Below are 16611 nucleotides of genomic sequence, written 5' to 3' on the forward strand. Positions count from 1 at the left end.
TGTCCATGAAAGAAGTCAGGGGATTGTGCACTGTTTTGTGCACTGCATCAGTTTTGTAGAGTGCTCTGAGTTTGTTCCTTGAGAAACCATTATGTGTCAAAATTTCAATAGTATGAAGAACCTTTGTACCTTAAAGCAGCTATTTTATATTTTCTTCTCTAAAGGATAAGCACTTAATGATACTACGTTTTGTTCTCAATTGTTATTTATGCTGTTAAAAATGTTGTACTCTTAGAACAAGGTCAAAGTGGCAAAGTACTGTGTTACAAAAAAAAACCAAGTGTGGGCACATCATTGTATTTTATGCTCATTTTGATGAATATTGAGGAATAATGCTCCCAGATCTAGCTTGATTGAAAGTGGAATTTCATTGACTGACTTCTATGTCCTTCTCAAACCATTGGAAATCAAAGCTTGTTTGAAGGGGAACCTCCTATACCAAATTGAGCTGCAGAAAGAATTCTGTGCACTTCCCTGCAAAACAGATGATTCCTGGGAGCTGCTTCTCTGGCAGTAGAAGTTTGATGATTTGACTTTGTACCTTGCATATGCCAGCTTTTTTTGCTCTTAGCAAGGAATCTGAAGGAAAAAAAAGCAACAAAACCAAACCCCAAACCATTATGTAATGTATATAGAAAACCCTATATGATTTTTTTAATATATACATTAAAAACAATAGCTGTCCTTCTGTCTCCATGGGATGTTTTTCTTTCCATATTTGTTTAAGGAAATTTGCTTAGTGCCAGCAATTAGCAGTGCTGCCAGGCAGATGGATTGATAGGTATAGGAGAAATGAAATTCAGTTTTTCAGTTAAATACTCACTTCTTCATTAGAAACATACATTATCTCTTAAAACTGGAAAAATCATGTTCTGAGCCTCACTTGGGCTTATAGAAGGAATAATTTTCCATTTCTTTTTCTTTACCAATTTGCTGATTTTGCTTGTTTGTTGGAAGTGGTTTTGTTGTGTTTAAATGTTTTAAATTGTTTAAAATAGATTCTTTTCATGCAATGTTCTCCCTACCATAGGTTCAGTCCCTTCTCTTGAAACTTGAAACTGTAGAGCTGGCAGTGGAAAATATGGGTGACTTTAGTAAAAGCTGGTCTGTGTGCTTCAGAAATTGCTTGTACTAGAGAAGGTGGGATTATCTTGCTTAGGAGTAGATTTATGTGTTTGGAGTAATAGAAAATGTTGAACAAATAAAAAATAGGTTGGAACTTCACTTACTTGCGCACTGGTGAGAGCTCTTGGTGGACCCAGACTGGTCACCAGAGGCAGATTGCTGTTGCATGACCCAGCTCCTGATCTGCTTCTTTCTCAGATGATGTGGCTTGGTGAGAGTAACACGTTTCTAAACCACACCAGTTGCTTTCTAGCTTTAAAAAGAAGATTGTTAGGACCAGCCAATAAAGCATTTGTTGATTTACATTTAGATCGGCATTAGCTCTGATCACAGTCACACTCAGAAAAGAGCAAGTCATGTGCATAAGAGCTAGTTAGGCTGAACTTGCCTTCTTCAAGGAGAAAGAAAGCATTTGGCAAGGAGGACTGGGAAGAAATAACAATAGTCTTTATTGGGTGTGAGGGCATATATGGGAGAGAAACATCTGAAAATAAATATATCTGAGGCATAAATTTACAAGCAAATCTTGTTTGAAAATCAGAGGATGAGGTCTAGTCCCAGAAATGGGGAGAAAGAAACTCAGTGGCTCAATATGATCTTTTAGATATTTATCTAAGAATACTGTGTAAGATGATGAGGTTGATCCTGTTCTCGGAGGGTAGAGCAGATAAGGAAGTATATGATTGTTATTTGTCATAAAGTTTTCAGTTTTTAGTTCAAATTCTGTTCCTCAGATCTTCCACTGGTATCCTGTCTATATCCAAAGGGAATTTTTATTGTTTTTATTTTTTCTATTCTTAGTGTATAGTTTATCTTCTTCTGAAGCAGGACAATTTGCATTCTCTAGAGGTGGGATTTTGAGTGATGTGTCTGATTTGTCCTGTGGTATTGGGAAAGTAGTCCTGGCCTGGCATATGGGTCTAGTGTCTGTGTTCAGAATTAAATATCAGTTTGCCCCAGTCAAATGGAGAAAGGATTGGAAAAGTGTTTCTTTTTTTTCTTTCTCCTTGCTGCAATTTCTGTATTCCTAAGGTGATATAGGTATTTTCATGTTACACTTCTGTAGTTATAGTCACTAAAGCGTGGCATCCTTGAACTCTACTACCTTGCTCTTGTGCTTTCAAATTTTGTGTCTTTTCGAAATACAACTTTAATTACATGAAAAGTGTTGATGAAATGTCTTGGGCTTGGTTTTGGTTGCAATGCAGGAGACTGGATTGAACACTGCAGATGTTATTGAATCCTTGATAAGGATGTATATAATTTTTTTATAAATAGATGAATTTTAAAAAAAGAGAAAAAAAGTAATGACTAGTCTTTTTAAACCCAGTAATTCAAAGTCAGAAATGGGCATATAACTAAAATTTTCTATCTATAAGTTCACTTCATGTCCTTTATATCCAAAAAGATCTGTATAAGAGAGCAAATTTATCTGGAAGGAACAACTGTCTAATTAGAGATGTTTGTAAATACTCTTGAGGTGATTGAAACAGAAATACGAAGATTTTTTAAAATACTTTAAATTTTTACATTATGAATAGAATTCAAATCTCAGGGATTTATTAGCAATACTGGGCTGTAAAATTGTAAACTTTTTGGAAGTTTTGAATGTTTCAGAGTAGACAGGCTGTTTTAAGATAATCACAATTTATGTAAAGTGGCTGCATTCCTTTTTTGGAATTGTGGGAAAAAAACCCAAAGAGCTTTATTTCTGTCCTGTTAGTAATGTAGGGCATGGGGATTTGCCCAGTCTGGTAGGAAGGCCTTTGGTACTGCTTGTAATTCTGCTGCTTACAAATAAATCAACTTGTAAATGTAATAATAGTTCTTTTTGTTATATGAAATGTAAATGTTTCCACTTCATGTTTAACATGAGCCAATCTGTCTAAATCTGTTTTTCCATATGTATGGCTCACATAATGTACTACCTTCTACTTGTTAATGAAGTTGGAAATATGAACCTGTAAGAAAATACATCATAATGCTTCATACAGAAGTAAGAATAAGCATCGTTCTAGACCATGCTCTACTGTGTTCCGTGTAGGGCTGCCTCTTGCAGCATGTGGACTCTGAATTTTGTTCTGCTTGGCTTCTTAAGTCACCTTCAGCTGAAAGTTTCACCTCTCAATTTTTGTGAAGCAGGCAGTGTAGCTGATTTGATGAGTGCTACAATAAAAGAATGAGTTTATTTTTTCTGATTTTGCTTTTTATACATGGAACAGCTGGGTTGTATTTTTTGGTTTCTGAGATACTTTATCACATCAAAAGCTATAACCTTTTCATTGAGTGCCTTAGCCAGGTATACCCAGACTATCAAGCTCAAATAGAAGTGAAAATAGGCTATCTCTGTTTCCCTCAGGCTTTCCATTTTTGGAAGTTCATGGGCTCTGACTTTGTAGGTGCTGATTACTTTAAATAATTTATTACATGAATAGGAAAACACAGAATTCAGATTTGTTTTTTATCACTGTTGCTGCTTTTGAGAGCTTTAGAGTTGCCAGTTCACCTTTAACAGTACAGCTGCTGAAGCTTCTCTTTGAAATAGAAAATCACTTAATTTTCATTCAAAAATAAGAGTAATTTTCCAGAATTCTAATTGCAGTAAAAGTCAGTTATCTGAAGCATTTTTAATTTTTTTGTCTTTGTTCCTGTTCCTGGTACTATTGTTGCTTTAATTGGTTTCCTGTTTATTTTTTTTTTCTTTCTTTCATTCCTTTCCTTGAAGTCAGGTTCACAAATAAGCTTTTTCAACAACCAGTTTCTTGCTGTTTCAGAGTCTGATAGTGCAGCTTTTGATTGCTTTTCTGTTAAATGGCCAGGAGTCAATGTTTAGCTCAGTAGTGTGCTGCCATCCTGAATTAGTGAGACAGCTGTTAGGAAATGATGTGCTAACTCCATGCCTTGATAACCCCAAAGTAAGATTTTGTTTAAAATAGTTTTTTCTTCACTGAAAGAGTTGTCAAGCACTGGAACAGGCTGCCCAGGGAAGTTGTTGAGCCTCCATCCCTGGGTGAGTTTAAAAGATATGTAGATGTGGCTCTTAAGGACATGGTGTAGTGGTAGATTTATGGCTGGACTTGATGATATTCAAGGTCTTTTCTAACCTAAATGATTCTGTGATAAAAACTAATGAACTTTTCCTCTTCTACTTTCAGAGTCTTGCCTATGCTTCAAAATGAAAGTGAGGAAGAAGAATCCCTGAAAGTATTAATTTGAACAATAATTATTGCTTGTAAGTAAGTACTTTTCATTCTTTGTGATGTTGCCTTCACAATTGAAAACTGCTCTGTCGATAAGCGTTTGTCACCTGAGAAGAGGAAACTGCAAAAGAGTGATCAGGTTCTTCACTTTTCAGTGATCACTGACAGAATGGGTCAATCAGATACCTGTTTCACCTTTTGTTTCTCCGTACACGTATATCTCTCCCTTCTCCTCTTTGCCTCTCATCTCTAAAAAGATAAATTCTTTGGTAGGTTCATTATGTACCCTCTGTCTTACATACTAAATCCTGTATTTCTCTGGCAGTATTTCAGGGTGCTTTCCATCTGTATTGCAGATATTACATGTGTTTCTCAGAGGTAAGCTGGTCTTCTACAGAGGCTGGGCACAGGCCCTACTCCATGAAGTTTTGCAAGAGTTATAAGCAACTAAGCTGTTGTGGGTAGAAAATATTGTGTGCTCTGGGATATCCCAGATCCAGTACTTCAGATTCTTATGGTTTTGAAGGTCTGGGCAAGTATCATAATAGTCATGTTTGAGGATACATTATTTTTATTGAAATATAAGTTAGCAGAAAGGTAACTCTTCATTTTAAGAAGAATGTTTAAAGAATGAATTGACCTACACTGAAACACGAATCCAGGTGTGAACTTGGAAACCAAGAATATTATGACATAATTCTTTCTTTGATGTAATTGTAGAAAAGACTGTTATGATCAGTATTCTTAACTATGATAAGAAAGTTGTGAAAATTTCTTGAATTTCTGTAATTGAACAAATCAGACTAAGAGTTCCAGCAAATTTGTTGCAGATTTGATGCTTTTACAGTTCACTCAACTTCACTAGTGCTTGGCAAGCTGGTGACATCTAAAGTGCTCTCAATTATTTTGATTTATTTTGTGCACTTATAACTTTAGAAGTATTGTGGTATTGTAGGAGTTTAAAAAAAAAAAAGGAAAAAAGTGGGATTTCAAATAATATTCTAGAGACCTTCTGACCAGGCCAGGACAAAGAATATGGTGATAACTTTCCAAGTGTCCAGGTAGTGTCCAGGGTTGGCTGTTGTGACTGCTTCCTGTTGGTGAGAGGACTTGTTTCCATTTCCTGAACCCACCTTTCTTCTCTGTGTGACTCCTACTGAAACGAGTTACCTGATTTATCTCAGGAACAGTTTTGTTTCTTGGCATTTGGGTGGATCAGCTCAGATGACTGTTCAAAGAAGTGTCCAAATGGTGCAGAAGAGGCAGAGAGACTCTGCAGGCAGGAGCAAAGTGTGGCCATGTAGGAGCATAATCTGTCCCTTCAGGCAGCTGCCAGTCCATGGATTTGCCCAGCAGTGTGTGGTAACGCTCTCTTGGAGTTGTTAGGCTGGGAATACATGGTTTGACTTTGGAGAAAAACAGGCTTCTGTGGATGTTTCAGACTAGAAGTGGCTGATCTTGTCAGATCCCTCCTAGCCATTGCAGAATGGTTTATTGATATGGAGTAGAAACAATGATTCAGATGGAAAAAAAATCCTAGCAGGGAATTAGGAAATCTGTACAGTCTTTCCCCCACCTCACCTTCCAACTCTGCAGCCCCATGTGTAGTACCTGTGTTCTCCAGGCTCTGAAAATAAATGAAAGGTAGGAGAACTTTCATGACTTCTCAAAACCTCACTTGTAGTCAGAATTGGCTGGTCCCTTGTACATGATGTTATGTAATAGAACAATTTGTATCTTGATTTGAAGCTTTGTAAATTAAAATCTATTTCCTTGTGGGAGCCTGCTTGCAGGCATGCATGCATGCATATGGATTACTTTTGTACTTCCTGTTGTTCTGTGTTCACACTAACTTGCTTTGTCTGGAAGCTGTGGTGATGGTTTGACTGTCTTTAGCAGAGATGTGTTCCTTTCTTTAGCAAGAAAGAGGCACAGTGCTTGAGAACTGCATGAAACCTCTTCTTGCCTTTTCTGTTTAGTTTGTGTGGGAGGGTAATTAAAAGGATTTGAGCAGGTCTATAAACTGCAGTGCCTGGAGCTATAGTTAAGCCAGTGGTTTGGTATATGCATTGCTCAACTACTGAGGGAGGTTGAGCAGTGGAGGAAAGCTGATTTGGGCTCAGTGTGTAGGTAAGATCTAGGGAGTGCTGGTGGGTTGAGACAAGTAACTGAGCACTGCAGTGAGGTGGTACCTTCCCCTACTTGGATTGCATACTTGGTTATCCGGTCCATGGATCGTGTTGGATTCCTGCTTCCAGACAGATTTTGTAATAAGCTGCATTTGGAATTATGTTCTGCTGTCACAGTATGGCTTGGGGAAACTGTATTATCATCCATATACTTATTTGATATTTTTTCCTGATGCTTTTCAGATAGAAAAATGTTTCCATGGTAGCCTTTCTTTTTTTTTCCCCAAATCATATTTCACACTTAGTCTAATCCATTCCATCTATGAACTGCTGTTCTGTAGTTTTTTGAGAAATAAAGATAAAATCAACATTTTTTATTGCATTCTATAACACTTTCTTATCCTTTCTTGGATATTCTGTAAGTTAGATTAATCTGCGATAGGCTTTTCAAGATAAACTGATCTTTGGAAAAGGCCTGTATATCTTGAGTTTTATTTATTGTAAGGGCACCTAAAATCTCAGATACATATTCTCTGTTTCTACATATCTAAATAGATCAGTGTATGATTCCTGATGGAAAATACCTTTTCAGGCGGGTATGTTGCTGATTTAGCCCTGCCATTTTATTAAAACTGTCCCTCTGTGGTTCTGGAGTATCTCTGATCATCCTTACTACCTTCCCTCTTGCCTGAGGATCAGCAAAGTCTGTTTCTTGTTCTAACATTTGTCTTCAGTGTGCTCTTCTATCCTGGTAGGCATCTAGCTTGGATTCTTCTTTGAAAGATTGCTCCTGTTCCTCTGCCTGTCTGAACTATATTCTTTATTAAAAGTGTGTTCTAGATATGTCATTTCTGATGCAGAGGCACAAAAAACAGTCTTTTATGTTTTCCTTTTCAAGAAAAGAGAATGCTAATGGACCCATTGACACACATGTTTACTGCAGTGAAAAATGATACCAGGCTGAGACACTGCAGAGATGTTGGAAGGTTGGAGGAGAATTTAACATGAAGCAAGAACTTAGAATGAGCAGGGAAAAATGGGATTCAAGCTATTAAGGGCAAATTTAAAATCCTGATTTTAGATTAAAGAAAAAGAAAACAGGGGTGTCCAGGATAAGGAATGGCTGAGAGTTCTGAAGAAAGAAATTGAGGGTTAAGAGCTACCTTAAATCAAGAGTATTGTGCACAAAAAGTAGTTCTAAGAATGTAACATCACACCAGGATGAATAAATGAAAGCGCTGTCATTCAGCACTGTAAAACTGATGTAGATCTCTCTGCACCTAGAGTAGAAATGGAGTCCGCTAGGTCATTGTGTCCAGTTTGGAACCATGCACTTAATGCACGCCAAGAAATCAGAATTATCTTGCTGAATTGGAGAATCCAGGAGAAAATAGTATTGAAAGTATAATGTTTCATCCAAGACCTGTGAGGAGAGGTTGAAATAATAAGAGGCTGATTAGGGAGCAAAAATTTTTCCCCCGTTAATTGTCTATCTCTTTTGTGAATGAAGCATAGGGAGAACAGCTTTTTGCAGAGGATGCTGAGAAGGAGCATTGGATCTCTTTTTGCATATTGCAGTGTTTCTTATTTCATTTTCTTTTAGCTTAAATACTTCTTTCAATGGACCAAGTAACATTTTATCTTGAATGCATCTGAGTTTAAACTTAAATAGTCCGAATCTAAAACACCAACTGATTATTTGAAAAAAACTAGACATGGTAACCTGGTGGATATTATTTGGCTCTAATTAGTACTATTTTACAGTGCCTGAAAAGCCAAATTTCAAATACCACTGGTAGTCTGCACCTTGTAAAATGTCTAGGATTAGTCTGTTATTTGAAACTAAACTTTTGTAACGACAAATTCATTAAGAGGACAAGATCAGAGGAACTAGCCAGGCAAGAAGTTTCCTGCTTCACAAGTTCTTTCTGTTAAACAGGTGAGGATGTACATCACAGGGTTTTTAAAATTATGTTTATAGTATGAAATACAGAGAGATAGAGTATGTGGGATAAAGGTATCTGTGCGTTATGAATTTTTATTTAGTATTATGATTTTTAGATGAAATGGTAAGAGGGGGTGATAGTCCTGCACACTTTTTGCTGCTGAGTGAAAGAAATTGTACTTGCCGCGGGGAGAAAAACAAGATGTGGATAAGTGTCAAGGTGACACCTACAGTATAGAAATGTTCTGCTGTTCTTTTGGCTTTGCTCTTTTTTTTAATTATGTAATTATACTACACTGACAATTCAGTACTTCTTTATAGTTTGGATTATATTAAATAGTGCCTAATAAACACATCTGAAATTGGCAGATCCTGTTAGCATAAGAAAATCTTCATTTAATTGTTTTTGCACTTCAGTCTTGGTGGGGTTTTTTTGTTACTTCTTTTGTTCTTAAACAAATGTTGAAATAAGCCAAGTCTAAGGGGAATGAGAAAAATTAGATGTTTGCCAGTATGTGGAAAAAAATCTAATCAAGACAGAGGTTAATTGTAGAGTGATTCACTTGAAACTGATCCTAATGATACTGCCTTAATCAGATTGGTTTTGCCTAAGTATATTTGTCGTAACTCATGTTAACTGTATTAAAATTGGTTAATGAATCCAAAAACCTGTCAGTAAGGAGGGAACTTACAAACTTTAAGGAAGGCTCCCCCATTGCCACATGGCAGGAGGTTCTTGGTCATTGGCTTTAGCTCTTGCGAAGAATACATTGCTCCTAATAAATGTCCAAATTTGATAGAAAGAGATCACTAACTGTTAAATTGCTTGGCAAGTTGAACTGGAAAGTATTTTGATAGAGCCAAATGTGTGATCTCAGGTCTAGAGACCAATACTGTAGATTGCACTTATGGATTCGAGACAATGGTTTTGAATAACACAAGCAGTAGAAGGGGGGTGTAGGGGAGGTGATATTAACTGCTGTATGCAATATTAATGGGCTGTGGTGAGTGTATAATGGCTAGTTTGGGGTTCCTAAGATTAGTCAGAAATAGTCTTAAGAGGTTTAGAAGAGAGCTGTAAAAATGCAGATTCTGGGAAAGTATATATCATTTTAGAGATTTAAGAAGCTTGTTCTGTTAAAGTGTTACTTGAGCAGTTTTGAAGATTTGAACTTTAAGCCTAAATGAAAAGGCATTGGTGAGAGCTGAAAACAGACATTTGGTAACTAAGTAGTTGAGCAATTTATCTGGGAATCATTTGTTCTCATTTTCGCTTTTAATGTGTTTGAACCTCATGGATGGTTTTAGTAAAAACGTGTGTCTTGGAGAACATGTGTGGTCCTGATGCAAGAAATAGGAGAAAGTGTGTGATCATTGGATCACAAAGCAAAGATGGTAGTCATGATCTGTTAGAGTGCAGCAAGACAGTATAGCAGAATATCCACATTAGATGGAAAGAAATCAAGGATTGCCATTGAGCTTGCAGATGGAGCTGAGACCTCACGTTGTGGCTCAGGAAACTAAGATATTACAGACTGTCACGGAGCAATCCCAGTCCAGTTCCCAGTGCCGTATTCCCCTCTGGGGGCAGGCTGTTAATATAACCTCACCCAGGTCAGCATGTTACTGGTAACACTTTTGTCACAAATATTATGTAAAATACAATGTATCACAGTAAGAGGAATATAAATCTGTGAAATCCATCCTTGTCTCAAGGCATTACCAGCTCCTTTTCTGTCAGCCAAATGCATTTTCAGGCATTGTATTGCATCTTCTTATGCAGTAGTTGTATTACTCCTTTCTTCTTTCTAAATGGTGTATAGATTTTTCACCTGTTGAGCTAATGGTAGAATCCTTCTGAGCGAATGTTGGCTTTGCAACTCTTCCACTGAACATGTTCCTTTCCAGGAAATATGCTAATGTTTTCACAAAGTTTTTTTTTTAAAGGACTGCTTTTTGCACCTTCCTTCCCAACCATATTAATATTAGTGGTATTCTTTTTTTTTTTTTTTTTTAACCATGGAAAAGTACTCCTTTCCCCTCTACACTTAACATTGGCTTAGGAAGGCAGAACTATTGTATATCTCTCTTCTCTTGATTCATCACAGTGTAGAAATTCCCTTGTGTTAAAATGTGCTTTTTCCTGCATGTTATAGGTGCAGCGCTGGGCAAAGGCCATTTTTTAGTGTCTCTAAATGTATGAAAATAGCTATTTACTTTCTATTTCCCTTCAAGCAGATAGCAATCTGGAACTGCAGGCTCATGGAGGGCAATCTTTCCATTTTGCGCCATTGTCTAATGACGTTGGTTGTTTCATCAGCATTATGTGCAGTTGTGTTTGGCATGAACCTACTCTGAAGGGTGCAAGGAGATTGCTGATTGTCCTGTAACTGTAAGAGTGAGTGAACTTACAACTCGGTGCTTTTCTCACAGACTCAAAGGCACCACTCAGCACTGCGCAGGTGGTCAGTGAACACGTGCAGCATTTGTTGGTTTTGTGCACCATCTGTGTCATGCATCCTTTCTTCTTGATTATCTTCATTTCAATGTGTTTTGGTAGTTGCTGAAGTAAAAAAAAATGGAAAAATTATGTATGCTATTGTTACATGTTCATAACACTCCTCTGAGAAGAATTCGTATATCTTCTGGAGAGTGGCTGGATGAAAACTGGCATGATGAGCCACATGTATTTCATAAAGGGGACACTAAAAAGCCACTAATGAAGTTGTGAGAAGTGGACTCGTGAGTCCTTGTAATTTCCTGAATACTGTGATTAGCATCCCACAGAGCATTATAAAACAGTTCATTAATCATAGTCAGCGACAAAGAAGGCTCTGGAATGTCAGCTGTATTGTGCACCTTTTTGTGGTTACAAGATCTTGTGAACAGGGGCCAGAATATTTACAAAAACAAGTATATGTGTGCTGTGATGTGCCACTCTTAGCAGCAGTATGAAAGTATATTCCAGTATACTTTCTGGAATAAAGAATAAATGGAATAAAACTTTTTCTAGTGTAGCAATACTATTAGAATGGGTTCTTAAGTTATTTTGCTGAAAAAATATTTTATGATCTTTGTATTTTTCTGTTACTTAACCATTCCTATTTTAAATGAATGTTCATATTAAAAATGCTTGCGCTAATTTTGTCCCACTGGTTCCATTCAAACAATTTATCTAGTTGTTTTCAGTTTGCTGATCTACATGTTTTCTTATTATTTTATAACATTTTATCCTAGTGTTCCAGATATTCCAGGAAACTAATTTACATATACCTGGAATCTCTGTTTTTCAATTAATAATTGTTGCTGTTAACTAACATGTGTTTCTTAAAATGTGTTCTGATTTAAAATGATCTGTATGATGAATCTGAGCTACTAAGCTCCATTGGATGGGAAAAATTAAAGCAGATATTTTTGGAAGTTATTTTGCAAAACCTGAAAATTCTAGATCAGTGCTACATTGTTTATTTATTGTTTATTTGAAATGGTATATTTCTGAAAACTGTTCTAAAGCATACACTTGAAGTCAAAAGTCACTAGATCGAAAGTAATTCACTGATCCCTTGATTTTTCAGCTAGCAGTTTGTTAGTTTTGGCTCTTTAGTCCAATAGAAATATTCCAGAGAGTGTTCTTAGGATGTGACCAATAATCTCCGAGTTTGGGAGAATTATACAGCAGCATATATTAGAGTGGACTTAATGTTTTGGTGTCTCACTAGAGCAGGGAGCATAGCTTGAAGCAAGGTCAAGAAAACGGATAACTTGAACTCTGTTCAGAAAATCAGTGGAATGTAGTTCATGCATTCTAAAGGCTTCAGAGGGTATTTTAATATAAGCTTTCCACCTCTTGTTCAGCTTTTTTTCTTCCACATGCCTTTTTGGAGTTCTGATCTTTCAGTCTTGAACTCTGCAAATCCCTTAAATTTGGCAGAACTTGAGGGTTTTTCCATTTGTCTTCTATTGCTTATTGCCTGCTTTTCATTTATTCCTTTGCATCAACTTTTTCGTAATTGAGTAACTGTAACTGTTGTAAACATGTCAGCTAGACATGGAGTGGGTGGCAGAGGGAATGGGATCTTTTCCTAGTGTGTGCCAAATAGAATGAGTAGGTTTTGTGTGCTTTCCTAAAAATATATGGATTTTCTTAAGACCTCTGTGCACTGAGACTCAAATATCTTTCATAAAGAAGCATCAGAAAAATTAATTGATAGCTTGATGCAGAAAGTAATCAGAACTTTGATGCAATTCAGTACTCTTGTGCGTGTATGTGCTCTTTCCATGTAGTTGCTCATTAAGTCAGGCCAACTACTTCCATTGCTGTCTTGGATTTCAACAGTATTCTAAACTCTGCCATTTCTTTAGACATGTTAGGAGCATATATCCATATGCACACAGAAAATAATTTTAAAAATATTTTTTATCTATGCCCTTTTTAGCAGTCATAGTATGAAGAATTTTTTTTTCTGTTTTCTGTTTTGTTCCCATCTAGAGTACTTTTTCTAAAATGTAATTTATTCTGTACTCTGCTTAAGGATGTAACTTTTTTTGGTCTAATTCCTGGCCTGTTATGATGAGTAATCAAGTATTTCTTTCATCTAGTAAGATTGTTGTGTTTATGAATTGATTATCTTTCTTCAGCTGCTAAATTTCTCAATTCTGTTTCTCAGAGTGTTCAGTGTTCTTCAAGGCAAGAAGAATTTTACCTTTTTTTTCCTCTGTTCCTCTGGCCCAGTCCATGCAGTCAAATTGTGAGGAGGATTCTAGACTTTTTTGCTATGTGAGCAAGTTTTTATCTTTCTCCACCTGTCATTTAATTAGACAAGATTAAGGAATGAAGTATAAAAATGCATTTTTCCTAAGCAAACAAGGAAGACAAATTATTTCATAACAAGCTAATAACCAGATAATTAATAAAATGTTGTGAGTTTTTTCTTAATATCAAATATATTGGTTTTGGAATTATTTGGATGAGCTGGTTGAAAAGTGTTTGTGGGAACATAATGTTGTTTTTGTTTATTGTCAGAATTGATTCCCATTCCCCCATTTTTTTCTTGATAAGTCTCCTCAAACATTTTAAAATAACAATTCTCATTTCTACAAAGCTCAGAACTGTAAGTTAGGAATGTTGTGGTGGTGTGTGATTGTAATGATAGATCCATTTTCATGCCTTTTTATGGGTATCCTGACATTCAGTGTGTTTGATCTATAATCTTTTTGGTCAAGCAGAGAAAATTTGAGAGGATGGGGCGGGAGAGAAGAGTCAGCTCAACACTTAAAATATTAAAATGCTCCAAACCAACGAACAATCAAACTAACAAGAAAAAAAAAGAGAAAAAAATAATAAAAAAAAAGCAAACACCGAAAAGAAACCTTAACCAAACTGTTCCAAAAGTCTGTATTGCATGTGAGAAACCTTTCTCAACAGTACTGCAAAATGATGGCCCATGTTGCTCCCTGCAAATGTGATTCCTTCATAGGTTACACCTTCATCTTAGTTGGCTGCACTTCTGTACTGGGATCAGGTGCTTCCAATTGCATCTGCAGAACTGACTTCCTCGTGTAACTGTTGCTTATGTTGGAAACCAGAACGTGCTGTACTTAATGGAACCTCATTATACAGGAATTCCAAAGATGGTCTTTGAGTTAAAAGATCTCTAAGTTTAACTCCTGTTAAACACAACCATGAAAAGAGTTATTGGATGTGTGTTCAAGTATGGTATGTTGAAGAAGAGCCAATGCAGAGATGACCTGATCAATAAACTATAATTAAATTGCCTGTTTTTGGCAAGGCTATTCAACAATTGCTTTTAGAAAAATGAAATTTTGGGGAGAAAAGAGAAACAGGTTTTTTTTGTGAATTTGTAACTCCATAATGGAATAGAAAAAAAAACCAGAATATATGGTTATTTTTTGTAATGGTAACAGTGTAATGCAAGGTTTCATCTTATCCTGCTCCAGGGCCTGTGCTGGGTCATGTGTACTTCATCATAAGAATAAATTTTCTGAAAAACAGAATCTCTTGAGCTTTTCTGGATAGAACCTATATAGGAATTATACATTATATTTATGACCAAATCTTGGCATAATGTTTTCATTTTAATTATTTTTGTGTGTCTGTGCTTCTCTAATATAGATAGGGGGTGAAAGAAGCTGGAAGTGAGTACATATTGAGATTTGGGAAGAGCTCTTCCTGTGGTCAGGTAATGAATTAAATACCCTGAATATTACTAAATGAACCTGTGCATGTAGCATTCCATGAAGAGATATGATATGTGTTACATGGTACAGTATGTCTAGTAATGGATCCATTTAAAGCAAATCAGGGTTGTTTGTTTTTTTTTAAATACCAGTGTTGGATTTTTGATCACCTTTTGAAAGTTTCAGACTTTCATCTCCCATCATTGCTGTAAAAGACCAGGTATATACTAGTATATTTAAAATACATATTCCATTGCATGCTGTTTTAAAAAAGCTTAACTTCTTTTGTATGGCTGAAATGAATAAAGATCTTTAAGCTCAACTCTGGATCCAAATTATTTATTTATCTCTGGAACCAGCTGTGAAAATCACAGTGAGATAAACACAGTGTATGATATTTCTCTTCCATCAGTTGCTGCATAGGGAGTTTTTCCTAGGGAAGTCTTATGAAATCAATTAATAAATATTTAGACTATTTATAAGTGATGTTGTATAGAAGTAGGAAGTAGTGCTTCTTTTTATATGTCATTAGGGAGCCTTTTTGTAATGTTATATATTTCTGGGAAATAATGAGTAAATATTTACAGCCATAAATTATATGCTTTCCACTCTGTTGTTTTTCAAAAGAAAACAAGAATAATTTGCTACATATCTGGTATTTGAAAATTAGCTAATTTAGGCTAATAAACACATCCTGGGCTAGTGCAGTAATAGGATGTGAAATTTTTTAATAAATGTCTGGTTACTCTTGACTGTCTTTCCCTCAATATTGTTGTCTTTAATATTGATTTGAAATATATTTAGTAAGTAGACAGCAAAATTAATCTCACTGTCATATTCTGGTAGCTGTTTTTTAAAGTTTCATTTATTTGAGAAAGCTTGCATCAGTTTTAAACTCCCGATATAAGGAAACTGATGTCCGTCACCACTTGCTTCGGAAAAGTGATGGTTGTTTTGTGAAGCAGAATATCTTACAACCAGACCTGTAAATATTTTAAACTGCTAAAGAATTCTACTGACCATAGCAGAAGGTTTATCATTCACTTGTGTTGAGCAAACACTTCGGTAGTGAGAGGCAAGATAGCAATGCCAGTAGTAATTATTTGTGCTGCTCTAGGTGAAAATAAAAAGCACAGCATTCTTGTTTAACCTTGGTGTTGTAATTTATTGAAGGATTTTATCACTTTGTTTTGTTCTGAAGTTAAAAAGGAGAAATGTTATCACAAAATGTTTGCACCTCTTCTGAAAGAACTTCAAGGTGAACATTCCTTCAGCCATACAAGCGGTTTAACTTCATCAAGGAAAAGACTAAGGTTTTACTCCCAATAAATGTAGTGGCAGCTACTAACAGTCTTGAAGTCATTTATGGGGAGTTAATCAACACCTGAAAAGGTGGCTGAACAGACCATAAAATTTATTTTCAGAGGAACCATATTAATATTATATTTCAAGTTGGTGCCTTTAGGAAAAATCTGAAAACAGCCACATGTATGTGGTCCTAGATCATTTAGGTTTATATCAAATTTGAATTAACTGTGAGCAGAGGAGACAGAATTAAAATTGCATCTGAGATACTGTAATGATATTTTGATTCTTATGTCTTTGCAAACAAGTCGATGTCTGGAAGTTATAGAGGTTGAGAAAAAGAAAATTGTAAAATACAGGTTGTATTGCAGATTTTAAATCTGCAAAATACAGATTGAATTTTACAGATTTAAAATGTACAATTGTTTACAGATTGTAAAGTGTAGTCAGAATTTTGGTGACTGTTTGATTCAGTCTCTATGAAAGAATATGTGTATGCAGCAGGCAAAAACTGCTGGAGGGCTGGTATATCTGCAGAGGTCAATCGAGCATAAGGAGTCTGTTCTGCAGTAAGAATTCCAAATGCTAGTTATGTTGGTAGTATTGTGTAGTGATGGATGGAATGCAGGGAGAAAATCAGTTACCACTTTATCAGTGTTATTTGTCCAATTTTCAGTTCATGTTTCCTTATATACCACACTTCTGGGGT

At 35.9% G+C, this 16611-nt stretch overlaps 1 protein-coding gene across 6 annotated transcripts in view; it reads left to right on the top strand.

Moving 5' to 3' along the window:
• The window catches only part of FUT8 (fucosyltransferase 8), a 97534-nt gene that overhangs the window by 17230 nt on the left and 63693 nt on the right, over nucleotides 1–16611 (top strand). For 3 of the 6 annotated variants that reach the window (XM_005480115.4, XM_005480118.4, XM_026794776.2), the window contains exon 2: nucleotides 4281–4357. The gene's annotated coding sequence lies outside the window, so the exon portion shown is untranslated. Of the gene's footprint in view, nucleotides 1–4280; nucleotides 4362–14532; nucleotides 14600–16611 lie in introns of all 6 variants that reach the window. The other 3 variants (XM_005480117.4, XM_074543166.1, XM_074543165.1) reach the window with 2 other exon arrangements.

The sequence above is a fragment of the Zonotrichia albicollis genome, chromosome 6 (assembly GCF_047830755.1).
Source record: "Zonotrichia albicollis isolate bZonAlb1 chromosome 6, bZonAlb1.hap1, whole genome shotgun sequence".
NCBI lineage: Eukaryota > Metazoa > Chordata > Aves > Passeriformes > Passerellidae > Zonotrichia > Zonotrichia albicollis.